At 44.0% G+C, this 25,603-nt stretch overlaps 1 protein-coding gene across 2 annotated transcripts in view; it reads right to left on the bottom strand.

Moving 5' to 3' along the window:
* The window catches only part of FLRT2 (fibronectin leucine rich transmembrane protein 2), a 101,612-nt gene extending 76,318 nt beyond the window's left edge, over window positions 1–25,294 (bottom strand). The window contains exon 1 of one of the 2 annotated variants that reach the window (XM_048485134.1): window positions 24,338–25,294. The gene's annotated coding sequence lies outside the window, so the exon portion shown is untranslated. Of the gene's footprint in view, window positions 1–20,410; window positions 21,234–24,337 lie in introns of those variants that run through there. The other variant, XM_048485135.1, reaches the window with a different exon arrangement.
* Window positions 25,295–25,603: the final 309 nt, after the last annotated feature.

Below are 25,603 nucleotides of genomic sequence, written 5' to 3'. Positions count from 1 at the left end.
TTTGAATGATTAGCTGCATAGTCCCTTTCTTTCATGACACTGGGCAAACAGAAGCCATAGCTCAAGGTTGGAACAAATTTATTTGAGTCCCTCACTCCATTACTGATATGCCCACTTTAAAAAAGACCTCACATGGCAGGCCTGGGAAAGACCACTGCTTGGGACTCGGGAGCATGAGCTGCAGTCAGAGTTGACAGTTCTGAGATGGACCAATGTTTGGATTTGTTGGAAAGCAGCTTTATCTGTCCATCAGAGAAGATGGGTGGTTTAGTCCTGCTTCCCTAATGGTAGGAATCCAACTTTAGCTGATGAATCACATAGTAGTTCTTTAACTAGCTTTATAAAATTGGGCCTTCAGTCCCTTATTTCCTCCGTTCCTGCTGTTTTGAAGAGCTGCTGCTTAAAAGGAGTTTGTTCTGGGTGTAAAGCCCAAGGGAGCCACAAAAATCTATTTTCATCATTCACCTTAACAGCTGTCCTCACTGACCCCTCTGCCTGTTCAGGGACCTGAAGTCTCCCAGGATTTCAATTATACCGCAAGAATGATTCCCATCTGTGTCAGGCAGGCATTATTAGATAATGAGCAAGGTACTTAATCCACATCACTGAATAATGTGTATTGCAGAGCATACATAATAGGAGAAAATAGGGACCCTCAGTGGTTATTCCAGAAAGCCAATGTATGTACCTAAATAACACCCATGCACAATGTATACATCCACTCAACCTGCATGCACAAAACACATCCATACATACACACAATCTACAGTTTCATTCTCACAGTGAAATTTATGGTCACCAAAACTAATAACACTGCAAATACCTCATGTTTAGTTAAATAGGAATCATTTAAAGAGAACAAGTTTAACTACCATAGCTTATATTGAGTGTACTCCCCTATATTGTCCACATACATCAAATTCTGAAACAATGAAATTAAAATGGCCATCTTCTGAACTGAACTAACAGAATCGAAGAACCGGGATATGTTTTCAGATAGACAGACAAGCAGTGAGGCAGATTAATGAAATTTAGGATTCAGCATTAGCAACAAGAAAAGACAAATTCTCTGGGTTGTGAAGTATGATTCCTGCCATTACTGATCTGCAGATTGCATCCAGACTGTAAAATGCAGCATCTCACCTTCTCACAAGGACTTCAAGTATGTTCAATAGGACCACACTTCCATCTCACAGCAAACTCAGCATGCCTTGTAGCAAAAGGCATAGTATTCTAAACTCTCCACCCCATTACCTGATGTAACCATGGTGATGCACGGCAATAATGTCACTTCTGGTACATGCTACATCACTGGAGATATTGGCCTAGGCATGCCTCCACGACTGGTAAGATCTTTGCACTGTCCAGCTGATCAGTGGGAGTGGGGGGAAGATCTGGCCAGGGGATTTCTCCACCCCCTCACACACACACAAACACACACACACCCAAGTAGAGAGCTGACACCTCTACCCTGATGAAACTGGGCTACTCAGGTTGCAGCAGAAGATTATTGTAGTTTGTACTGAGAGAAAAAAGGAGTTTTAGGCCTAGGTCCGATTAGTAGATCACAGATATTTTGATAGACCTTAGGCCAGAACAGACTAGCAGATAGCTGATGTGTACATGGACTCATGTTAATTTAAATATTTGGCAAAGGCTCTTGGGGCATGCTTTTGAAATAAGCACCATAACATTAAAATATGGTGTAAATCAGGACTAGGCTAGCTAAAAGAGCAAGATGGGATTGACTGTGGAGCACTGAAGGTAGTCTTCTCAGAAGAGTAATGGATCTAAAAGGGACTGAACAAAAAGAGCAAACTTGCTAGATGGAAGACCTGAACTATCTTCCTTGAAAACTGCAGTACTTGGGAAGAGCTGAGCAACCCATCTTCAGACAGAATTAACTGGGAAGAGGAAAGAACAATATTTGCCATAGATGCACTCTTCAACAACTGCACTGAAGCACCCTTGTACAGAACAGCCCTACCTTGTCTTGCCAGGAGAAAAGGAGAAATGTTCCTAGGGCAACAACAAAGCTCTAAAGCTCATTCAGGGTCTTTCCAGGAAGAATTACTGCTTTGGCAAGAAGGATTTTTTAGGACCCTGATCCAGACTTGGTCCAAAGAAGAACACACAGTGCTGCCTATACCTTCTGCAAAGGACGGTGAAGAGGACTCTACTATAATCCAATGGTTAGTGAACCAGAGTTAATATTTTGGGGTATGTTTTCACTAATGCTTTCTGTTGTATTTTAATAAATTAGATTTATATTTTGAGTTTATTAGAATCACCCTAGACTTTGAACTTTGAGTTTATTAGAATCACCCTAGACCTTGGGGACTCAACAGGCTACATAAAACTACAAGGAAATCACAGGGTGGATCTAGCTATAATTCCACCTGCTCAGAGCTGTGTGCCTCTTGCAAGAAAAAGTATTTAACTCAGTAAACCCAATCAGTTAAAATTTAATGCAGAGTGCCAAATGGCTACAGCTGCATCAATAAAAGCCATTACACCTGCAATCTTCTGACACAGAGAAATGAAGGTTAGCCTGGTAAATTTCTCAGAGCCTTATTATACATCCATGATGATCAAACGCATATGCGGAACAGCGGGGGGGGGGGGGGGGGGGGAGTTACAAAGTAGATCATGGGGCCAAGGTTCTCAGATTGATGAGAGGGATGAGAGAAAAATGAGTTAAAAGTATAAAAATACCTCTTTCCAGTCAACAGCTTAGCCAGACACCCAACATACTGTGATCAGCACAGAAGAAAAGATGAAGGTGGATCAATATGGGGCAGACTCAGAAGCAATCCTGCTATTGGGCAAAGGAAGGTGGCCCATCTTGGATTGCAGATTATTTCAGGGCAGGGAAATAACCACTATTGATACCACAATTTGGGAGCCATTTGGATCCTCTGTCTCATTCACTGCCTCTCCCAATACAGCCTTCCCACACAGCATTATGCTCTGCAAATACCAATTTACTGAGAGTCCCTGGTCCAAAGAGTGTCCAGGGATCCTCAGTCAGAGACTTTTTAGCTTGGTGGTCCCAGCTTGGTGGAACGCTCTGTCTAATAAGACCATGACCCTGCAGGATTTATCGCAGGTCCACAGGGCCTGCAAAACAGAGTTGTTTCACTAGAATTATGGTTAAGGGCTGCAACAGCAATTTGTCTTCCTCTCTCTATCCCTTTCCTTTTCCCTTATCCCATCCTCCCTTCCTAGATTTTTCTATGAAGATATTCATTCCCATCCTTCACTAGGTTAATTTGGACACCATGGTTGATTGTAACACTAGGGGATTATAACACTAAACTAAAATGTCTCAGTATTCAATGTCTGAAAATGTGACTTACTGGGTGATAGCTGAGTGAACAAGATAATGGCTGCTGCCATGGCTCCTGCAATAGAGCGGGAGCCTTTTGCCTGATTTGTTTCACTTTGACTTGCAATGAAACGTATGCCGCTTAAAGCAAAGCGTAAAGTCTCTAGAGTTGCCAGGTCCACCTGGCTGCTGGCAGGGGATGGCGGGTGGGAGGGGGCAGAGATTTGAGGATGGTGTCTGGGGAGGACTGGGACCTCAGTGGGGTATATTGCTACAGTGCTGCACCCCCCCCCCCAATCCATTTTCTTCAGTAAAACTGATCTCTGTAGTCTGGAGATGAGCTGTAATTCCAGGGGGGGATAGTGAAATACTGAAAGTGCCAGAGTTTGTATCTTCTACAGGCAAGTTACTTCTTCCCACTCTTTCTATTCTGTCAAAAGCATTCACTCTTGCTTTCTGAAATACTATCTAGTACTGAAAAACAGCATGGACAGTAAAAAAAAAACAAAAATCCTAGTGATAGTGCTGCCAACCTTCAGGTGGGGACTGCAGTTCCTCTGGAATTACAACTGTTCTCCCCCTGAAGAAAATGGCATTTCAAGAGTCAAAGATTTCAAGAGTGGACATTTCAAGAGTCAAACAAAACTTGCAGAGGCAAAATGTGTAATGAAGATGTACTTTCATTGCTATGAAATAGAAACTTTGCTTGAACTGGTTAGCCAGTTCAGGTAAATGGGCTTATTATTGATTAAAACGTTTCCCGGACCTCTGAACTATGCTCGTCTATAGGGGAAAGGGTTTAAGAAAGGATGTCTGTACCCTGTTTCCCCAAATATAAGACATCCCTGAAAAATAAGACATGGTAGAGTTTTTGCTGAAGTGCGAAATATAAGGCATCCCCCCAAAGTAAGACATAGCAAAGTTTTTGTTTGGAAGCATGCCCGATGAACAGAACACAGGAAAAATAAGACATTCCCTGAAAATAAGACATAGCACATCTTTGGGAGCAAAAATTAATATAAGACACTGTCTTATATTCGGGGAAACACGGTATTAGTTAAAAGTTGCTAATCTGTGAAGTGAAAGCCTGAAGGCAACAAACCATACACCAATATCAAGATAAATAATTGTATTCTGTTCCAAGGAATGGTTTAATCTTAGCTGGTTCTGACCAAAACTAGATCTAGTTTTGCCAATGTACTTTTACACCAATGTTGAATGTATAGAGAATGTTTAGCATGTATCAATTAATATGTAAATGACTAAGAAAAATAAATAAATCAGCAAAACAAGAAAAAGAATAACTTTCTCAAAAGTAGCTCTGATAAAAGGAGCATAGTAGTTTCGAAAGAGCAGGGTTGAGAAAAAGACTTGTTTGGTGTTCAGTAATTATGGTCAAGCACCCATGTCAGCACAGATTAAGCTATTTTGGTAGCATGAGTTTGGTAGAATGCTCTATTAAAAGTTACAGGGCATTCTACCCATCCCCCAAAATATACTCTTTCATATTAGTGAAAAGAATCCAAGGATATGTTTAAGAAAACCCATAAATCTATATATCTTAATCGTGATTTATTGTTTTATTCTCAAAGCACTATGGATTTTTATCCATTTGTTAGTTCAGCAACTTGGGTTCATATGAGATGAAGTTGCTGTTCGGAAGAATTTCCTACCTGTCAAATCAGCAGATGAGTTTCGGCTCGCATGCTATGTGTGTAAGTTGTTGTGGAATCACAGTGAATATTGCGGGTTTGCTCTAATTGTGAACACAAGAAAAGACATCATTTTGATTTCATGATTCAGAGCCAGTTCAAACAATATAGTTCAAACTCTCATATTTTTGAATGAAGCAGGCACTTGTAAAATCCTAACAGATGTACCTGCAGCTCACTGGTGCAGACATATCTCTAGTTTTACAGACCTCCAATTTGTGGCTGCAGATCTCCTGCTATTACACCTGATTTCCAGGCAACAGAGATCAGTACAACTGGAGAAAATTACCACTTTGGAAGGTGGGGTCTGTGGCATTATACCCCACTGAAGTCACTCTCCTCTGCAAACCACCCTCAAGATCTCCAGGTATGTCCCAACCCAGAGCTGGCAACAGTGGCAAAGCTACAAGGGGATAGGGGGTGCGCCGTGCACCGGGTACACGCCTGGGGGGTGCAGAAAATCGCCCCGACCCCTCCCCCTTTCCCCCTCCCCCCCGCGGTGCCCCCTTCCCCCACTTACCTTAGTTCCTTTCCTTTTTTGAGAACTTTTTCAGGCTGCAAAAGGCCTGTTCGCAGTAAAAACGACCTGAGGAACTATAGTTCCCAGGAGACCTTGGGGCTCACAGGGTCTCCTGGGAAGTATAGTTCCTTAGTTCTCAAAAAGGAAAGGAACTAAGGTAAGTGGGGGAAGGGGGGCAGAAAATATAAAATGCACACTGGGCACATTTTGGCCCAACAACGCCTCTGGCTGGCAACCCTCATAACTTAATTGGGGAGGACGTGCCATGTTCAGTACTTTAAAAACCAAGGGCAAGAAAAGTGCAAATTCTCTTGTTGATAAAAAAAAATCTAGTTCCCTAAGAATGTGTTGTCCAAAAGTGCGAATCCTATCTTTATACTTCATTACTTGCGACAGAATTCTTTCGTTATCTATGATAAAGCCCTAACAAAATTTAAACAATTGATGCCCAGCAATGATAAAAGTCTCACCTCTTATACCTTATTAGATTGAAGCCATAAACCTGAGAAAGGGCTTACAAAACGGTGGCAGAAAGGTCCTAAGCCCCCGAATCAATTTAGAAATGTGGCATCTCGTATTTACCAAAGGTGAAACCATCTCAGTTTGTTTGGCAGTGAAAAACAATATTATCAAAATGGCCTATCAGTGGTATTTTTCCCCCCAACAAACTTTCTAAAATTAATATTGAAATGGATTAATGATTCCATTGTGAGGACAATATCACTTTCCCCACATATTGTGGAAATGTAATCAAGACAGCAACAACAGGAAAATGGTAATAGAAACAAGCTGAAATGGAGATGAAATAAGAAGTTCTTACAAACTAAAACTGGTGTCAGTGAATTATATAGCAATGCTGTGAAACAGAATGTCTGATTTTGTGCTGAATGCCATTGCACAAGCATCTTTAGAGGTTACTGTGAAAAACCTTAAGAGGTTACTGTGAAAAACTTTGATGGCTGAATCAAAAAAGGGATGGATCAAAAATATACTGTGTGTGTGTCTGTTTTGTATAATTAACATAGAACTTACAGACACACATTGTGAGCTGGGCCTCTCCTGGAATTACATCTGATAACCAAACTGCAGAGATCAGTTCACCTGGAGAAAATGGCTTCTATGGTATTCTACTCTGCTGAGGTCCTTCTGCAGAAATTTCCTAGCCCAACATTTCAGTGTATGGCATGTATACAGTGTATGTATGGTAATTACGTTCAGGTTTGTTTAACTTATGGCCACACTAGACTGCATAGAGTTCAACGTGTAAACACTAAACACTAGATTCTCATGATGGCATCTTAGTTTTACTTAAATCATAGTGGGGTTGACAACCTCTGGTTGGGCTTTGAAGGTCTCTCAGAATAAGAGCTGATCTCCAGACTACAGAGATTAGTTCCCATGGAGAAAATTATTGCCATGAAGTGGACTTTTTAGCATTATAGCCTGCTGAGGTCCCTCCTCAGTCTCTACTCCCAAATACTAAGAAATTCCTCAACTCAAATTTGCCAACCCTACATCATACTATTATAACACTATCAGAAAACAATAATACTTTTCACATGCTCAGTGTTTGTACATTCACTTTGTGCCTGATGTACACCAAAGACTACATATGTATGTGCACAGTGTGATTCTCACAACTGCAGGAGTGTTCATTCAACACACTCATATCAAGATTGTTTAAGGGACAAACCCAAAATAAACTTGCATTCAGATGTTCATAAAAATGATTATATATGTGTATCTCATAAATTGCTACGCGTATAGCACAACATATGAAAAACGCTTCAAGAAATAATACAAGGAAAAAGTCACTTTATATTAATGTACAATTTCCATGTATAACAAAGTTGATATGGGTAGTATTCAGATTTTCTGACAGTAGCCTTTTTGGCACTTCTGAACAGTTTTGTTCAGCTATTCGACCCTCCCTCATTCCCTAAGAAGATTCAAAGTCCCCTTTGGTTTTACTCCAGTCAATGAGTACATGCAGTTATTTGGTTGAGATGTGGCATGGGACATCTTGTATTAGTCAGCACACATCTCCCTAAACCATTTTCCTGAAGCTTGTAAAATATGATTGTTTACGAGATATTGATGGCTAGAGGGAAACACTAAAGAGCTGAGAGTCATAATTAGAATTCCAGTGCTTTTGATCTAATAAAGATTCCATCAATGTCACAGAAAGATGAGTGGTTGTGAATCTTGGAGTCATCATGGCCCATACAAACTGATTTATACACTTACAATGCTGGACAAATGAAGGGCAAAGAATCTGTGCCAAACAATTCCAGCAAGGCAACTCCTTATTTATCCTTCAGCAGGCTGCCGAAAATGCACATATGCTCTGGACTCAGCTGTTTCACATTGCAGAGCTCGGCCAAATAGCTAATGCTTCGGTCCAATCCATCTACATTTAGACAAACTGCTTCCTTATCAGTAAATCCACAATCACATCATGTAGGGGCTGTGTGTGTGTGCAATTGCAGATAAGATTTTTTTTTTGCAAGAAAACAGAATCTGGGCAAATCAAAAGGACTTTCCCCCTCTCCTCCCCGCCCCCCCCATCTTCCAACCCCATTGCCAGGACTGCTGGCAGCAATTCTAAACACCTCATTTATTCCAAATTTATAAAGGTCCTCTGTGCAGAGTGTAGAGCGTAGCTTTTGACATTTATATATTCCTTCCCGAGATATGTTCTTGTGTACATCGAATATTTTTGGTTAAAGTGTTGCAAGAACATGGCAATTAGAAATCAACCATGAGGTCGACCCCTCTGGTGTAAATGCTAACTAAAAAAAGTATATCCGTACATGGTTCAAGAAGATCCTCTAAATCTGCTCCAAGGCATTTTGGTTTTTAAGAAAAGAGATGTCTACTGTGCCCTTTTATCACTTAGCTATTTCCCACACTGTAATAATAGATACTTTTCTCCCTGAGTAAAGACTGTTATTGTGTTACATGCCACTTTTACAAGGCCAAGGCACTGAAATTAATTTCATCAAATAGCGAAAGTAATTTCTCAAATAAAAAACAGACTACTACAGGCAAAGATGTGCTTTGCAATTTACTGGTGAACTGCGAATCAACTTCTTTTTTTTAAGAAAGGAGGGGGAGTGGGAAAAGAGAGAGAGGCTTCCATTGAGCATTCTGGCCAGAAGCCAGAGAAAGACATTATAAGCATCACTGTTTGGCCCAGACCAACCCGATGCAAATAATTTAGCTATTCTGTTCCGTTAGGCATGACTGTTCCCTTATCTGCATTTATGCTTTTAAGATACTCTGTGCAACTTTCATTAGGAAAGTACTGGTGAAATGCAGAGTTTCTGACCAAGCACAAATAAAGAAAATAACCAGGCACTAAAGAAAAATAATTTCTATCGTCCTTACATAAAATGAAAAAATAGAAAATGAAAAAAAAATCTATGACAGGACTATCTAACAACATTCTGGAGAAATCTAACAGCCTGGAAATCCCTAACCAGGCTGTGAATGAACTTTTTCTGCATATTCTGATCCAGTAAACAGTACAATGGGGAAACGTTCCTAAATCACGAGACGCTCATTCCATATGCATATAGGACATTAATATATTTGCTTGGTGCTGTGTAAGCAAGAGATGCCAATTTGTTTGAGACTATATATGCCTCCTTCTTTCATTTTCATCAGGGTTATTATCGTAGTATGCAGAAATTAATCATTAATGCGGAAACAGACTACATTTAAAGAAGGGACACAGGCAGATAAGTGCTTGTATACAGGCACACACTAGTTTATACTAACTATACTAACTTAGTTATGCCAACTAAGAAACGTATACGTGGTACAAGACGATCCTCTAAATCTGTTCCAAGGCATTTTGGTTTTTAAGGAAAGAGATGTCTACTGTGCCCTTTTATCACTTAGCTATTTCCCACACTGTAATAATAGATATTTTTCTCCCGGAGTAAAGGGTATAAACTCGGGTTGCCAGCTGTGGCTTGGGAAATTCCTGGAGATTTGGAAACAAGGTCTGAGGATCGCAGAACTCACGGCAGCAGGCAGGCAGGCAGGGATGTGATATCATACAAACAGTCTGCTTCCACCCAAAACTCCCATTTTCTCCAAGGGACTGTAGTCTAGAGATCAGCTGAAATTCCAGAAGAACTCCAGGCCCCACTGAGAGGTTGCCAACCCTACCCAACAATAGCACAGGGCAGCCTTTGACCATGCCTTCCTTTTCAGGGGGGCGAATCTTAACAAAAATGATGCAAGGTCAAGTCCCCTTACAGCCAGTTGACTCATTTGAATTCTTCCTCCCAAGCAAAGGGAAAAACTCAGTCTTCCATGAACAGCCTAACCTCCTCGCAGCCCCTGAGTTAAAAATGAAAGAGGGGGAGGCTGTTATAAAACATCTTGCTGGAGCTACTGGCCCAGAAAACTGGTTCTGTCTTGTGGGGGAAAGGCACTGGCTCAGACTGAGTGCAGATGTAAATATTAAAATGCAGTAAAATGCCGCTTGGCGGTATTCTTGTAATGCGAGCATCTTTGGCTTTGTGCAAGGACACAGAATTGATTTGCCATTTGCCTGGTTGTTCTTTGTGTGTGTGTGAGAGAGAGAGAGAGACAGAGAGACTCCTCCCAGTCTTTAGATGAATATATAAAAAGAGGAATGCTTCTGTTGTTCCTCTCGCACAACTGTTATCTTCCAGTGCACTCTTCTTTGGAACCCCTTAAAAAGAGTAGCCAAGGGCCCAGTTAGAGAAGGCTTTTAAATATGGTGGCCAACCTTTAGAATTCTCCCAGAACGATTACTGATCTCCCATTAACAGAGATCAGTTCCCCTGGAGGAAATGGCAACTTCAGAGGATTACATCACATCCTTAGTGAGTTCACTCCTTGCCCAAAACTCTGCCCTTCCCCGGCTCTACCCCCTAACCTCAAAAAAAAAACAACCCTCCCAACCCAGAGCTTTTTCTTTTCTTTTCTTTTTGCCCTTAAGTCACATCTGATTCACAGTGACCCCTGGTGGGGTTTTCAAGCAAGAAACATTCAGAGATGGTTTGCCTTTGCCTGGTGACCCTGGTACTCCTCGAAGGTCTCCCATCCAAACACTCACCAGGATCAGACCTACCGGTACTTAACTTCTGAGATCTGACAAGATCAGGCTAGCATGGGCCAGGGCAACTCTGAGCTAGCAACTCTAAAACTTGGGACGATCCAAATGCAGATCTCCTGTTCAACTAGTACAGGGGTAGGGAACCTGCGGCTCTCCAGATGTTCAGGAACTACAATTCCCATCAGCCCCTACCAGCATGGCCAATTGGCCATGCTGACAGAGGCTGATGGGAATTGTAGTTCCTGAGACATGCGGTCTGGGCTAACCAACTCCATGGGTTCTCAATTAGAATTGGGACCACACCTTGGAATTGAACACATTCAGACCCATATGCTTTTGTGAGTGAAAATGGTCCCTGGCTCTAATCCACTTTTGTAGAACCTGGAAAAAATGATGGGAAGACAAGTGAAGACCAACTACCTATATTTGTTCCCATTCAGGGCTAAAACGGGGGATGGGGAGTGAGTCTGTATGGGGAAAGAAGAAGAGTTAGTTTATACCCCACTTTTCTATACCTTTAAAGAGTCTCAAGGTAGCTTATTCACCTTCCCTTCCCCTCCCCACAACAGACACCTTGTGCAGTAGATGGGGTGGGAGAATTCTGATAGAACTAAGCTAGCCCAAGGTCACCTAGCAGGCTTCATGTGTAGGAGTGGGGAAACCACACCCAGCTCACCAGACTAGAGTATGCAGCTTTTAACCACTACACCATGCTGGCCAATCCAAATTAAGTTCCTGTGTGGCTGCTATTTCACCTTAAAAGCCTTTGACAAAATCCCATTATGGTTCTCTCAAGGTACAACTATTTTCACCTTAATATGGAGTATGTAAGGATGATCCCAGATAGAATGTGCATATGTCCATTGGCTCCTATTAGTACATTTAGATCACAAATTTAATTGTAAGATATACATCAGAACTGTGACAAGATACCCACTCCTCTCTGGGGAACTGTCCTTAAAATGTCCCAAACTGCCCAGATGTTATCCATTTTAATTTTAACAGAAGGCTACACTTCCAGTTCTACATTTGCCACCACATTCCCAATGGCTAGAAGCTATAGCACAAAACAAAAAACTTTTTTTCCATCACACTATTTTGAGATAGAAAAGGCTACCACAAACAGAGTTTCATCAATCTGGGAAGTAATAGAAACAAATTAAAATTTATTTTAAAATCCAGTTTCCTTTCTTTTAGTTTTTGCTTTGTTTTCAGGTACCAAAATATATCTAAGCTTTCAAATATGCACATGTGCATGGCCAAAGGCACACATACACGCATACACCTGCACCATCTTTGATTATCTTTTTGGACTATCAGCCAATGCTCTCAGCTCTTGAGTTGTTTTCTTCACTCTCATCCCCATCAGGAAATTTCAATCCTGATTAACATTTGCTTGCTTTAAATACGTCATATGCACCAATTGAAATTGCTTGAATTTTAAGTATTAGAACAGAAGTCTACAGGGAAAACAGAAATCACATAAATGTATAAGCATTTTTTTTTACTGGTTTGAGAGTTGCTGTAGTGCAACAGCTTAGAGATGAGGCTACAAAGTCCCCAGTTTGAGTCTTATCTCTGTCGCAAACCAACTAGATAGCCTTAGGTAAATTTCTGTCGGCTCAGTCCCCAAACCGTGTTTCCCTGAAAATAAGACAGTGTCTTATATTAATTTTTGCTCCCAAAGATGCGCTATGTCTTATTTTCAGGGGGTGTCTTATTTTTCCGCTCCACAGCTGCACGCTCCGGTGTTCTGTTCGAGGGGCATGCTTCCAAACAAAAACTTTGCTACGTCTTACTTTCGGGGGATGCTTTCTATTTAGCACTTCAGCAAAACCTCTACTACGTCTTATTTTCAGAGGATGTCTTATTTTCGGGGAAACAGGGTAATTATACTTACCTACCTGATAAGGTTGTTGTAAGGACTACAACAAAAGAATGTGTGGGACATTTTAAATGCTTGAAAGAGCTATACAGATATGTACAGTGTCATCCAAAGCAGAGTTACAACCATTCAAGTCCATGGACTTCTGCATGTGGATGGCACGTTAAGCATTTATGAACAGTGACTTGAAGGTGGGCAGAGCTGTGTGCTGACTGGCTAGATTTCTTGAGCCATTGGGAGGCATTTGTTGTGCAAAAGCCTTCTGTATGCTTGCTGTACACCAAGTCACCAAGAAATTCTAAACTGCATAGATGGCTTTCCGGAAGACAGATGGTCCCATTTTAGAAGCAGGAGGTGTTAGACTTGGTAGCTGTTTTGTATTTTCTCCAGCTAAGATTTTATGATTAAATTACTATTGAAATAAACATTTCAGACGCTCTGGTTTTTTTTCTTTCAAAGACAGCCAACAGCCTACACTTCTCTTATGTCATTAAAGAAAACTGAGGGACGTCTCCCTACTTAATCATTGCCTGCCTTGTCTGTCACTTCCTCTATGAATTCAATTCCCAGGACAGCACATAGATTCCTCCAGTAAAGACCAACTGTTCCCAGTGGGCAAATGGGTATCCTTATCATGCCATATAGGACATATATAACACGTTCAATTCATACGATTCTTCTTCCAAAACAGACAGATGAATGCCAGATCACATATTGCGTCAGACAGGTAAGAGGAAGGATAGGCACACGGTCATTTCCCACCAAGTATTCAGGATGAATATAAGTATATCAGGTCACTTTTATTTATTTAGCACATTTTTATTCTCGGCCCTGGCCCCAACCTGGTGGGAACACTCTGTCTAGGGAGATTTAAGCAATCTGATGCAGTTCTACAGGACCTATAAGACAGAATTGTTTCACCAGGAGTATGGTTGAGGCAGCTCCCATTCTCCAACACTGGCCTTCCCACCCACCCACCCACCCCCAGTCGCCATTTTCCTTTCAGTTCTGGATATAAGTGGTTTTAGATTAGATTTTAAATTAATTGCATTCTGGTTTTATTGTATTTATTATGCAACGTTGGAAGCCGCCCTGAGCCCCTGGGGGGAAGGTTGGCATATAAAACTAATTAAATCAAATAAATATTCTGCCTTTCCTCCAAGAAGCTTTTTTCCTCTCTGAGGTAGGTTAGGCTGAGAGACAATGGCTGGCCCAAAGTGACCCACCGAGCTACCATAGTAGAGAAGAGATTGGAACCTGAGTCTCCTAGATACCAACTTGAAACTCCACCACTCTGACTTTCTTTTTTCACACACCATCAGTCTCATCCTCTTCACTAAAGAATAGTAACAGCCACACACTGTTAGGACCTCCACCTAAAACATGCATCAGTGGGGCTTGCCTCCGTGTTATTTGTAGTGTTTAATAATTAATGTGTCACAGGACAGTGGCATTGTATTTCAGTGATAGTCCAGAAGTGGAAGTGTGTCTCCTCGCATACGTCAAGGGGAAAAAAGTGTGAATGCCCCCTTTGATCCAGCGGTTAAGACGGGATTATTTCCTTCACTGTGACCCTCGGCTGTCCCTTTGTTTTTGCTCATGTGAGTGACATACACCACCAGCTGCAGTGGGGAGTGTCACTCTTGGCACCATTAACCCATTTCTGTCCTGATAAGGAACTGAATTTAGTTTCCATTCTGGGCTCTGACCTTTTACATCAATGGATCATCTCCAAGCAGTTTACCGCAGCTACTTTCAGAGACGTGCCAAGGATCTGACCATACAGAAGGGCAGAAATCCCTGGATGGACAAGCCATGACGTGTTTCTTAGGGGTGGAGGGGTGAGAAGGCCAATTTAGCTCTTGTCCCCATTATTAAGTGGGACATAGTTCAAAAGCTTCCAAACAGATCCATCTTATAACAAGATCCAGCACTGTGCAACGGCTTCGAGGATCAGACTTGAAGTAAGTTGAAACCCACTCTTGGCCGTGAAGCTCACTGAGTACCCCTGACTTGTCTTGGCCTAACTTCCTTAACAAGGCTGTTGTGAGGATAAAATGGAAGGGAAGACACTGTGCATTCTGCCCCAAGCTTATTGGAGGAAGGCTGGCATAAAAATGCAAGCGACAAGACATTCTGCTTTATTGCTTAGTTGCATCGCTAAGTGGGAACTGCTTCACTGATGTCTGCAAGCCAAAAACAGTGACCAGAAATAATTCACTTTAAAGATGATAATTAACTTGCCAGAGAGTGGATATTGTTTGCCAGTGGGGTATCATGGGGAAGGCGGACAACTGCTTTTAAAGTATACACAAACTCTGAAATGAAGAATACCGACTAAATTTGGATAGGTTTTTTAAAAGCCCTGAAAATATTCCACGAATTAATTTGATGCAATGAGCCTTTGTATGTTAGTAGGAACATATTATACAAAGGCAATGCAAATTCCTTTTGCAAATGACCTATTGTAACATATTTCCAACAGGTCTTTTAGAATTTTGGCATCAACTTTCAAGGAGCTAGGATAAGTCCAGATTTGGGGTCTAATGGACTATAGCAAATGAGAGAGAATCACAAATAAAATATCCTGACTCTACAAATTCCTTCGACAGGCTCAAGTCCCCAGTGAACGAGAGCTTCTCAGGATCTGACTCTTTAATTATCATGACTATTTAAAGGTTATCACCCCCAATATGTTTGCAAATCATTTTCCTTTATGTTAATTTCTGTGACTGTGGTCCTCAGCCCATAAACTGTCACAGGGAATTACTCTATTAATTTATCAGTTGACTAGCTGCCCAGCAATTAATAATGATGAAGGATTCAAAAAGCTATGTCAGAATGTTTGTTGTGACCTTTCAAGAATTAATGGGAGGGGGGAGGACAATCCCATAGGGTACCCAGCACCTTTTACCTTCTCCAAAGAGATGACAAACTATGTGTGGATGGATACCCCAGCATAATGGGAGTAGGAACTCCAGGAATGGATCCATTGTATAATCCTTACAAGATGCAAGATCGGAATCCATAAAATCAGCCCAGCTGTAAAATGCAGGCTGCCTTTGGATTTTAGAAGAAAGACTCAGTAGTCCATGCTGAGCCAAGCAAAAGTTTTTTTTAAATTCTGCAGTCCTTCCTGTAGAACAATCCCTTTTAACTAAGCTATACCCTTTTCAGCAACAAAACAAAAAAACCAAGTAGAACTGTAACTTCATGTGCCATGTGCTGCACCATCTTTGTTTTACAATGATCTGCTTGGGTCCTAGTGCCTACCTAGCAGACCTAGGTAGGCACTGGGACCCAAGTGTAGCATTCTGAAACAAAGACAGTCCAGCATGTGGTAGATGTACTTAGTTCTTTTTGTTGGAACAAGTGTACCTGGGAGCAGGAAATTTGAGAACAGAAGCCTAAATCTCAATAGGCAAATCATCTGAATGCAGGACAACTTTATATAACTCTGTTTTCATTAGTGGGGTTTGAAATCTTCAGTTGATATGAAGAAGTCAAAAATCAAAAAGGTCCGGCTTGAGAATAAACAAGCAATGCAGATCAAGCCCAATATAAAATAGACATGGGACCTTACAATAGCAGATCTGGAAGCACAGAACATAGTCTTTCTTGTTTATTTTTTAAAAATGAATATTTTTTTAACATATTTCTCTTTGGATCATTACATTTTCTGTAATCCTTAACTGAAACATGATGAATTTGTTCTAAGAGCTCACCAGAACCGCATTTCGATTCACTTCAAAGGGCCATGTCAGGAGGAAGACTCAAAGAGACTGTTCGCTGTGTAAATCACCAGCAGAGGACCAAAGAACAGGAAAATCCCAACAATTTGGGCCACTGACTGAAAATAAGTTGTCCATTGTACTAGCTGAGCAGTTTACTGGATGACTGAACTGGAAGAGATTCAGGAAAAAAAACCTGGCTCTTCCCCCACCCCACACATTTGCCTCCAGCCTTGTAAGCAATTAGTTTTGTGATTTGGGGGGAAAAAAGAAAGACAAGATATGATACTGAATCTTATATTTCTTTAAAAGAAACTGAGGAATGAATCTGTAGGTCACATATTGCTTGGGGGATGGAGCTGGATGCCATCACTCTATGCTGACGTCGCAATCCTCAGAATAGCCACTTTGTGCTGTTTTTGTTCATTTCTTTACGTGAAGAGCATAAGTGGTTTTCCCCCACCCTCCAAAAAAAGAAGATGCCTTGGACACCTTTCAGTTCTTGTAATATGCCTTTTAAAAAAATACTCCATAGAGATATTTCTGGGCAAAGGTTGACCAAAAGAAATCATCAGCTTCTTAATGCTACCATATTACCCAGGACTACTACATAAAATATCATCTGGAAAATGTCAACTAAGGCAGTTCTCTTAACCAAAGCAGTGTAGCTATTCAAACCCTCGATTGATATTCACAATAATTAACTAAAACATGACATATAGATCTGGATAAAAGTTAGAGACAAATTAGTAATGGAAGACTGGGTTTAATAATCCCCTAAAAGGGACCATCTGTCAATAACAACCCCTTCCCTTGATCTCTAACATGTATTCACGGTATAGACACAGATGGATTTGTTGTTGTTGTTATTAATAAAATCAGTTTGCTGCTATAGGAAGTAACTGTACATCTTTTCTGAGTATATATCTAAGCACCAATTTTTGCATATCTCATATGGGCCAGTAAAATAAATTGGTGGACTGAGCTTCATTCTACCTTCTTGGTCAGTGCTTTAGAGAACTGTAGAGTTCATTGCCTGAAATCAATTTTGTGTTTCTTTGCATTAAGAAGACTAAGTTAACTCATCATTCATCGCTTGAATTTGCTGCTAAAATAGCAGACCCCAGTGGAAATCACTGCTTCTGAATGCAGAAAGCAGCTGGATTAGTGTATCAAAAAGCCAAGAAATGCAGAAGTCGGACTATTTGCTTTCTTCATTTCAACATACTTTGCAGAAGAAAAAGAGGGGGTTGAGTCAGAGAGAAATTCATTGATTGTATACTTCTCACAGATAGAGGTCACTAATGGACTGAATTTGAATCACTATGACTGAAACCACAAAGTTATGTGAAAGTAATCTAGTGAAAAATGAACTCACTTCGAGATTAAAAGCACAGGGTGTAGAGATGACAGACACTCCTCCTCACAGAAACAAACAATGTTATCTTAAGAGGAACCCTTCCTTTCATCTATGGAGTGCAGCAGAATCTAACCTGCAGCTCCGAACCTGCTTGCACACTCCTGGCTTGTTTTCAAGCAAGTAAACCTATGCTTGTGTTACCAAGGAAAGGGACAAAAACTGAATCAGCAAGAGTGCGTAGGAGATTTGCTGTTCTGAATGGTACCATTTGCTTTCCTGATCAGGGCCTGAAACCATCCAAATGCTCCCCCCCCCTTCAAAAAAATGGCTGGAGATGAGATTGTTGTTGGCAGATGAGACTTGTTTTATGGCAGCCTCCTCAGCACACCAGGATATAGTCTTGATTTATAGCAATGGCAAATTAAATCCAGAGACTGAAAGTCAAATGCAGATTAAAAAAATCACACCCTAATCTCACCCCCGCCCATATGTGAGTTCAAGAATGGTAAATCCGCAACCTAGTCTGTGAACAATTTTATCTAAGATTTGAATTGTTGAAAAAGCAAGGTCCAGCACTGAGCGGATGGGCCTGTTTGCCACTAAGCTGTGGCCACAGCAACTAAGTCCACTTGTGGGCAGTACTCAGCTTGTCCTTTCCTAATTTTTTTTGTATTCATTTCCCCACCACTTGAAAAGAACCAGATCAGTTTTGTAATGAGATCAAGTTCAAGACGTTTGTGTGTGTAATTCCTTGTCCCCAGAGAGGTCTTGAACGAATTGCCTATACCCTGGGGAGGAGACTGTGAGAAGAGGTTGAGAGAGCTGCTTCAGTTCACAGAATGGGACAAGAAGACACCTGGGAAATTGACAGTGAGACAGGAAAAGTGACATTATCCTAAATGGATAGAAATGATTGGGATGGTGGGGAGAGCTCAATTCCCAGCACTGGAAACCAAACAAATGGGTGGAGGGTGATGGTCATCATAAGGCAAACATCATTTATATCCCCTAATCCTATCATGTCTAAACAAAAAAGGCTAGATGCACAAGAAATCCTTCCCTCTGTGTGCACTTCATTTGGATCAGTTACAGCAATTTTAGAAAGGAAATGAAAGGAAATGAATCACAGTCATCTCAGAAGGCCTATTTGCCAGTTTTGTCCCTAGATATACAGCCGTCACTGCCAGCAATAGCATAAACCCCACATTGGGCCTTTTCTTTAGAGATACATCAAGTCTTTCAGGGTTTTATTAAAATGTCACCTCTAGTTTATACCAGAAGCATACACCTTCCTTTAAGGACCTATTCCACCACCCCCCTTAAAACCAGGATGTATTCACAAACGTTTTCTGAAAAGATGTTTCCACCAGCCACCCACCATACTGACTGGATCTGTGAAGGAACTCCTTGAGATTTCTGTCTAAGTGAAGGCTGAAAGGATTGATTCGATTAGTTTGTAAGCCCTGGGTAGTTAATAGGCAGTAAAACAACCTGTCTAGTGTGTGTGTGTTTACAGGTTTCTTTATGTGACTCCCCTCCACACTTTTCTTCCTTTCTTGTCCTGCTAAATCGAGACTTTTGTAAGTGGGAGGGGTAGAAATATCCAGTAACTGGAGAAATCTAATCAGTACTTTCTATGGGCAAACACAGGCTTGTATATGGATTTGTGCCTTGGACTTTATTAGCTTATTGTAAGCTTTAAAACAGATTTCCTCCATTAAAATTAATTAAAAGCGCCTGTTGACTGACTCCCATTCTAAAGAAGAAGGTTGATAGCTTATCTCAGAGTTTGCAGCTTTTCTTTTTAAATGTATGCTTTATCACACACTCTAAAGAGCTTTTTTTAAAAAAGCTGTTTTGGCCCATCTCCTGTTCCCCACCTCCTTGCTTTTGGCTTGTTTGGAGTCATCATTTGTCTAACTAGTCTTTATGAAATGAGGCTGCTGTCTTTTTGATTGACAGGAAATACAATTTCTTCCTCCATCTGAAACCCCCTCCCTCAACCATCAAATCTGCTTTTAGGGAGCTATGGATGGAAATCTGATGAACACAGAAGCAGTTTGCAGTGGCCACCCGGCATCCCCTCCATTTGAATTCCATAACGTTTGTCAGCACTGACTAACCTGCTGTCTCTTCCTAGCAGACCTTATCTTTTCAAGTTCCCCTCACCCAAGAAGATCTCTTTCTATTTCACTCCCTTCCCCACACAGCAGCATAGCCGGAGGTATGGTGGCCGCTCAAAAAGGTAGGAAGGAGTGCGTCTGGGTCTGTTTGGCTCAATTAGAGCTAGGAAATTGACAGAGAGATGCATTTAGAAGCACTAATGAACCACAGGCAAATGATGCAGAAATTAAAAAGATACGTGTGTCTATGTATATGTGTGCATGCCTGTGTGTGTGCATCTATGTACGTATATAAAACTTGGATGTGTTTTCCCTCTCTCATTCACACACGACACAAATACCTCGACTGAAATGTACGCAGCGGTCCAAAAGACCCCCCCCCCCCGCGCCTTCCCCAAGCACTTGTCACATGCAGCCACTGACAAATCGCCCCGCGGTCATGCCTGCGTGTATGTCACTGTCACGCGTGCGTCCGTTCAAACGCGCACGCCTACACGCGTATGATCTATTCGATTTCAGGGGGGCGTCTAACTTTCTTCCTCTCCGGAGAGGGGCCTGGAACAGGGAAGGGGGGCGGGCTGAGAGTGGGCAATGGTGCTAGGGGAGGGGGAGCGAGAGATCCCGAGAGGGGGGACGCGACAGCTCGTAGGTACCTGAAAACTCCACCAGTCGCCCTCCTCCGGCCCGGCTGGTAAATCCTCCCGGCGCCTTCGCCCCCCTCCCCAAAAGGACCAAACTTTGGCGGCCGCAGCGTCGGTTGCCTCGGGCGATATCCAAAGCGGGGTCCCAAGCGCCTTCCTGCCGCGGGGTCCTCCTGCGCTTCACCTCAAGCTGGTGGGGGCTCTTGCCCCTGCCGCCGCCTCCTCCTCCTCCTCCTCTGCCCGTCACTTTCTTTCGCCTTCCTCTCTTACGAGGCAGTAGCGGCATCATCCTCCTCCTCGCTCCTCCAACGCGCAGCCCAGAGCTCCGGCATCCCCGGCACCAGCCTTGCGCCCTCGCTCCGGTCCCACCTCCCAGGGAGAAGCGGGGGTGGCACTGACGGTGAGACGCTGCCCCGTAGGAGAGAGAGCTCCTGGAGCAAGCCTGCTGGCCCGCCTCTCCCGGGAGATCTGGAGAGCGGCTTAGCTGGCGCAGGGAGCGCAGGCAGGCCGGTCGCTGGGAAAGCCCGAGCAGCCTCAGCCCGTGCAGACGTGCATCTGCGTGCGCGCGTGTACCTCGCCGAGCGCTTGCGAGAATGAGCCAGCCAGCCAGCCAGCCGCTCCTCCCCTCTCCTGCTCCGAGCCCAGCGCCTGCCTCCAAGCCCGGGCTGGGGAGGTTGAGCTTCGCAGCAACGAGGTCTCCAATCCGCCCGCTCCCCGCTAATGGAAGCCGAGCCTTTTTCTCTCTCCCCCTTTTCCTTGCCTGACACCCCTGGGAGATGTTTACGGTAATGAATTCACTTGATCGCCATCGCTTGCCTTCGGAGCCCCTCCCACATCTCGCCTTTCAAGAATGCTTGGAAGGCAGGGCTGCAACCTGAAAGCTTGCCAAGTGGGAGAAGGAGGGCTGGGGAGGTCCTCTCCCCCTCCTTTAAAAAAAATCAGCAAAAGGATCTCCACCAAAGCGGGGCGTCTGCTTGGATGATTAGTCAACCCCCACTTTTTGGGGGGGAACGCATCTATCAGACAGAATACGGGAAAGACGGTACCGACTGGAAGCCCGAAGGCTCGGGAATGAGCCGATCTCTCTGCCCGGGGCTTGCGGGCGGGCGCGTGTGCGATTAGCAGCCGTAATTGCCCCTATACAGGCACTTTGTCAAATCTTCCCAGAAGACCGGACGGGTTGGGAAACCGGACGCCTCTCCCGCCCAGGTCCCAAATCGGCAGCTTTGGTCTCTTGGTGCCGGAGACGAACTGGACGGCTCCTTCCACAGGCAGAGAATATGAAAGGAAGAAACTTGCCTTGTTGCCATAAGTACATTCTTGGTAGTTATTAAGAAGGGGGCTAAGAGAGCAAAAGAAAGATTCACACTTTTGCTTTCGTGTGAATGCAACTTAGGGGCTGCATTTTTTTTAAAAAAGGGACTTTTTTTAAATCTAGGGAAATCAAATCAATAAACATATCAGCAGATTTCCCCCTGGAGAAGAAAGAGATCTGTTTTGTGTTGACTTTTCCAAACTGCTGCAGAAACCCAAGATATCTATCACCACATATCTTCCTGCCATAGATATAAATAAATACTCGCCTCCTGTATTTGGCTAAACCAGAAAAGCCATTTTAATTGGGGGGGGGGGGGGGGGAGAGAAACTCAAAAACTCAAAAATAAGATGGGACTCTTGGCATGTTTTGATAGATCTACAATAAAAGGACAATGCCATATTCTATGGATGTTGTTAAAATACAAAGAAAGAGGAGAGAGAAGCTGCTCCTGCTAGATCTTGCTGGTTAAAATATACATTAACCAGGCTGCATGTTTTACATTATTTTTAGCGCCAGGGGTGGAAGAAAATTGGTAAAACTGATCAATGCCATGTGTCCAATGGAAGGGTTGGGAGAGAGATTTTTTTAAAGGCATTTTAAATCCCCTAGGGACTTTCTTTTTTTCCTTTTCAGCTGACTTGTATTTTATGACCATGGAGAGTTCAAAAAACGGTGTCACTTGACGTGGATGTCTCAATTCTACTCTAAATTTATTGAAAGGTGAACTCTCTGGGTTTTTATCAGCTTGATGAAAGTGGTCGGTTAAGGGGGCCAAACAGACACTGAACCAGAGATGGAGTGGTTTTTTTTGGCGTCACAACAGTGTCATTTCAGACATGCAGCTGTCAACCTTCCAGAGTACAGGGAACAAATGCAGAGCACCCATGTGAGGAACAGGCACTTGATCCAGCCAGGCCTACTTCATTCTAGTTTCCATACACTGTAAGTCCCAGAAGCCAGTTGCCTGCCTGATGCAAAGCTGGCAGGCACAATTTTTCCTTCCTCTCCATTCACAGGTATAATTAAACCCTTCTCTTTTTTGCCTGAGCCAATTGGATTTCTACGTTCACTGCAATGCACTGAAAGGCGAAGGGAAACACAGCTGGAGGTTTCCAATAGGGCCTACATATCTCCAAAGCCAACCCACCTTCAACCAAAGAAAAGAACTACAGAAAGGGGCAGAGGACACCGCGGGAAGGTGGCCTGCCTGACCAGCCTCACAAGGGGCTTCCAGTCAGCGAAGCGAAATGGATGTGGAAATGGAAAATGCTCAGAATAACTGCATTTGCATGGGCATGCTTTTCACACAACCCCAACGCTGCTTGTGTTTGAACTTGGATTTGCATGGAGATTCATGGTGCTCACTTGCACACTCATGGGAAGCCGGGCTCCAAGCACCTAACTCTGGCCTGGTTAACTCCCAGGGCCACATCCAACTGATTCCACCACCCTCAGGGGCCCTATGCCTGATGCCTTCAGGCGCCACTCCTGTTCTGACCCCAAGGGAAAAGCGAACCCAGCCAGGTCTGAAAAGAGCACTGTCAGTCACAGAGCTGGCATGCACAGACTGAACACCCAGTCACAGCTACAACATGGCAGTGATCACCAATGGAAGGAGTGGAATGGAAGGAGGGGTGTTGTTTTCCTGGGTACCTTGGAAGAATTCAGGACATTGCCAGAAGCCAGTGAGTTTCTCAGAGAGAAAAGAGAGAGGGAGCTAGCACCCCTGTTCTGAGGAGGAGGAGGGAGGGGCTGAGGCGTTTGCAAGGCAATGAATGACTGAGGGGGGATAAAGAGGGGGCTTTGTTTTCTTTAATAATGTATTTGGATGAAAAAGGTGGGTGCTAAAGGGATGGATTTCAGCAAAGAGACTGAATTTCTCCCTTTAATTGATTCTGGACGCTGTTGGGGGGTGGGATAGTGAGAGAGGCTGCTTCTCCTGCTGTACTTTCCTGGGAGTAAGCCCCCCTAGAACAAAATAGGACTTTCTGAGTAGACCTGTTTAGGCTTGCCCCCTCCTTCCCTAAAGACATCTTCCTTGCACCAGGCGCGAGTCTCGCGGGACTTAGTAGGGCTTACTTCCGAGTAGGCATTCCTGAACCAAAGTTGCGCGACAAACAGGTGGAACAGACGAGTGCCTCCGATCTAGGACTGCCTCGAAGCGTGCAGGCAAGAAGGACCTTCTCTCCAGCACAGACCCCGGTTCCACGTGGATGAGTGGCGGGGAAGGGCGGGGGGGCGATTGATAACACAGTTCGATGGGAAATGAGCCCCCCGCCGCAGCATACACCTGAGCTGCTACCACCGAGGCGAACCTGCCAGCAGAAAGCCGGGCGGCACTGCCCTGCAGAGGACCAACACGGCTTAAGGGGTTTGGGGATCGCAGGCTACTTTCTCACAGGCCGGAGATTCCCGAGGTCGCTCTCCTCCTCTTCGCCCGTTTTACAGCCACACTGACTCTAACCCACACGCTGCTCGTCCTCCTTCTACAACTTAATACCGGGAGACGGAAATGCCCCGGGTTCTCCCCCCTCCACCGCCCCGTACACATTATTATTATTATTAAAAAGCAGATGGTGAAGCGAAGCATCCGCACAAGGAGAAAAGAAAGCCGTTTTTACCTGATGAGACCGCCGCGGCTCTTCTTCCTTTGGATCTCACCCAAACCCCACTGGGTCAGGAAGGTGGAGAGGGAAGCCGCTGGATTCCTGCATTGTACTGATTTAAGGATCACCGCCAAGGGCTGGCTTTGTTCCATAGCTGGCGGGCGCCCCGATCCTCCGCATCATCACCCTCTTCCCCCCGACTGTACGTTTCTCTCCCGGAGGCGGCGAGCAAAGGCACCTCTCTTCCTGAGTCTCTGTCCAGTCGGTCATTCAACCCAGATGCGCCCCGAGGGGAGGTGATTTCCAAAGCCTCTGCTGGGTGGGAGTGCGCGGGGTGGGGGGGGGGGGGGATCAACCCTCTCCCCCAGCTAAAGATCCCGGGCGGCGCAGGGCTGGTTCAGTGAAACCCCCGGCCTGCAGACCCCGAGGTTTCCATCTTCCCAAAGTAGGAGCTGATGGATTGCAAGCGGGGGGCTGCAACGCCTTGCGCAGCGCCTTCCTCGAAACTCCACGGTCTAGCAAAGCAAAAGGGGGAAAAAGCGGGAGTCAGCCGATTAACCCTTTGCGGGCAGGTGTGCCTCTGGGAAGAGACGACCCGGATCAGTCCCTCCTGCTGCCTCGGAGAGGTTTAAGTTATGGCTGGCCCCAGAGTGTCTGGAGAGGCGAGGGGGGGGGGGGGCGCCAAAGGGCACAACCCCAGGTTGTGGGGTTGGTTGCAAAGCGCTTTGCCTTGGGCTTGGTCGGGAATGAATGAATGAACGAGCAGCCCCCAAGGGAAGGGATGGCGGTGCTCAGTTTGGAATCCTCCCAGATCTTAAACCGGTTTCGAAAGAATTCGCCTCCTCTTCGGATTTTGGTGCGTGTGTGTGTGTGTAAATTTAATTATGCAGTATTTTCTTAGCCCCACCCCCTAAGCCCCCACTTTCAATTCTCCGCTTTCGGCTTCAGATCTGCGAAGAGAGAACCACGGTGAAGATCGGGAGGGTGCGTGAATTAACCGACCACTTTGGGGAGGGCATTGCAAGGCAGCGTGCTTCCACGGCTTCGATCGAGCTTTGCTTCGCTCTCCAGCCAGGACCTCCGATCTCCTTAGGATCTGAACAATTTAGGGTCGTCCTCTCGCAAGGATTAGCGCAGAAGACCGGTAGGGAGAAGGGGTGAACTGGAAAGCTCTCGGGGCTCACTGAGAAGGAGAAATAAACATCGGCTCGGTCAACGTGCCGATGAGCTCTTAAACCATGCTAAGATCTGCTATCTGGTTCTAACCATAAAGAGTTAATA

This window comes from Sphaerodactylus townsendi, linkage group LG02, assembly GCF_021028975.2.
Source record: "Sphaerodactylus townsendi isolate TG3544 linkage group LG02, MPM_Stown_v2.3, whole genome shotgun sequence".
Taxonomy (NCBI): domain Eukaryota; kingdom Metazoa; phylum Chordata; class Lepidosauria; order Squamata; family Sphaerodactylidae; genus Sphaerodactylus; species Sphaerodactylus townsendi.
The sequence above is the reverse complement of the archived record's forward strand: the minus strand, read 5'-3'. Positions and strand labels throughout refer to the sequence as shown.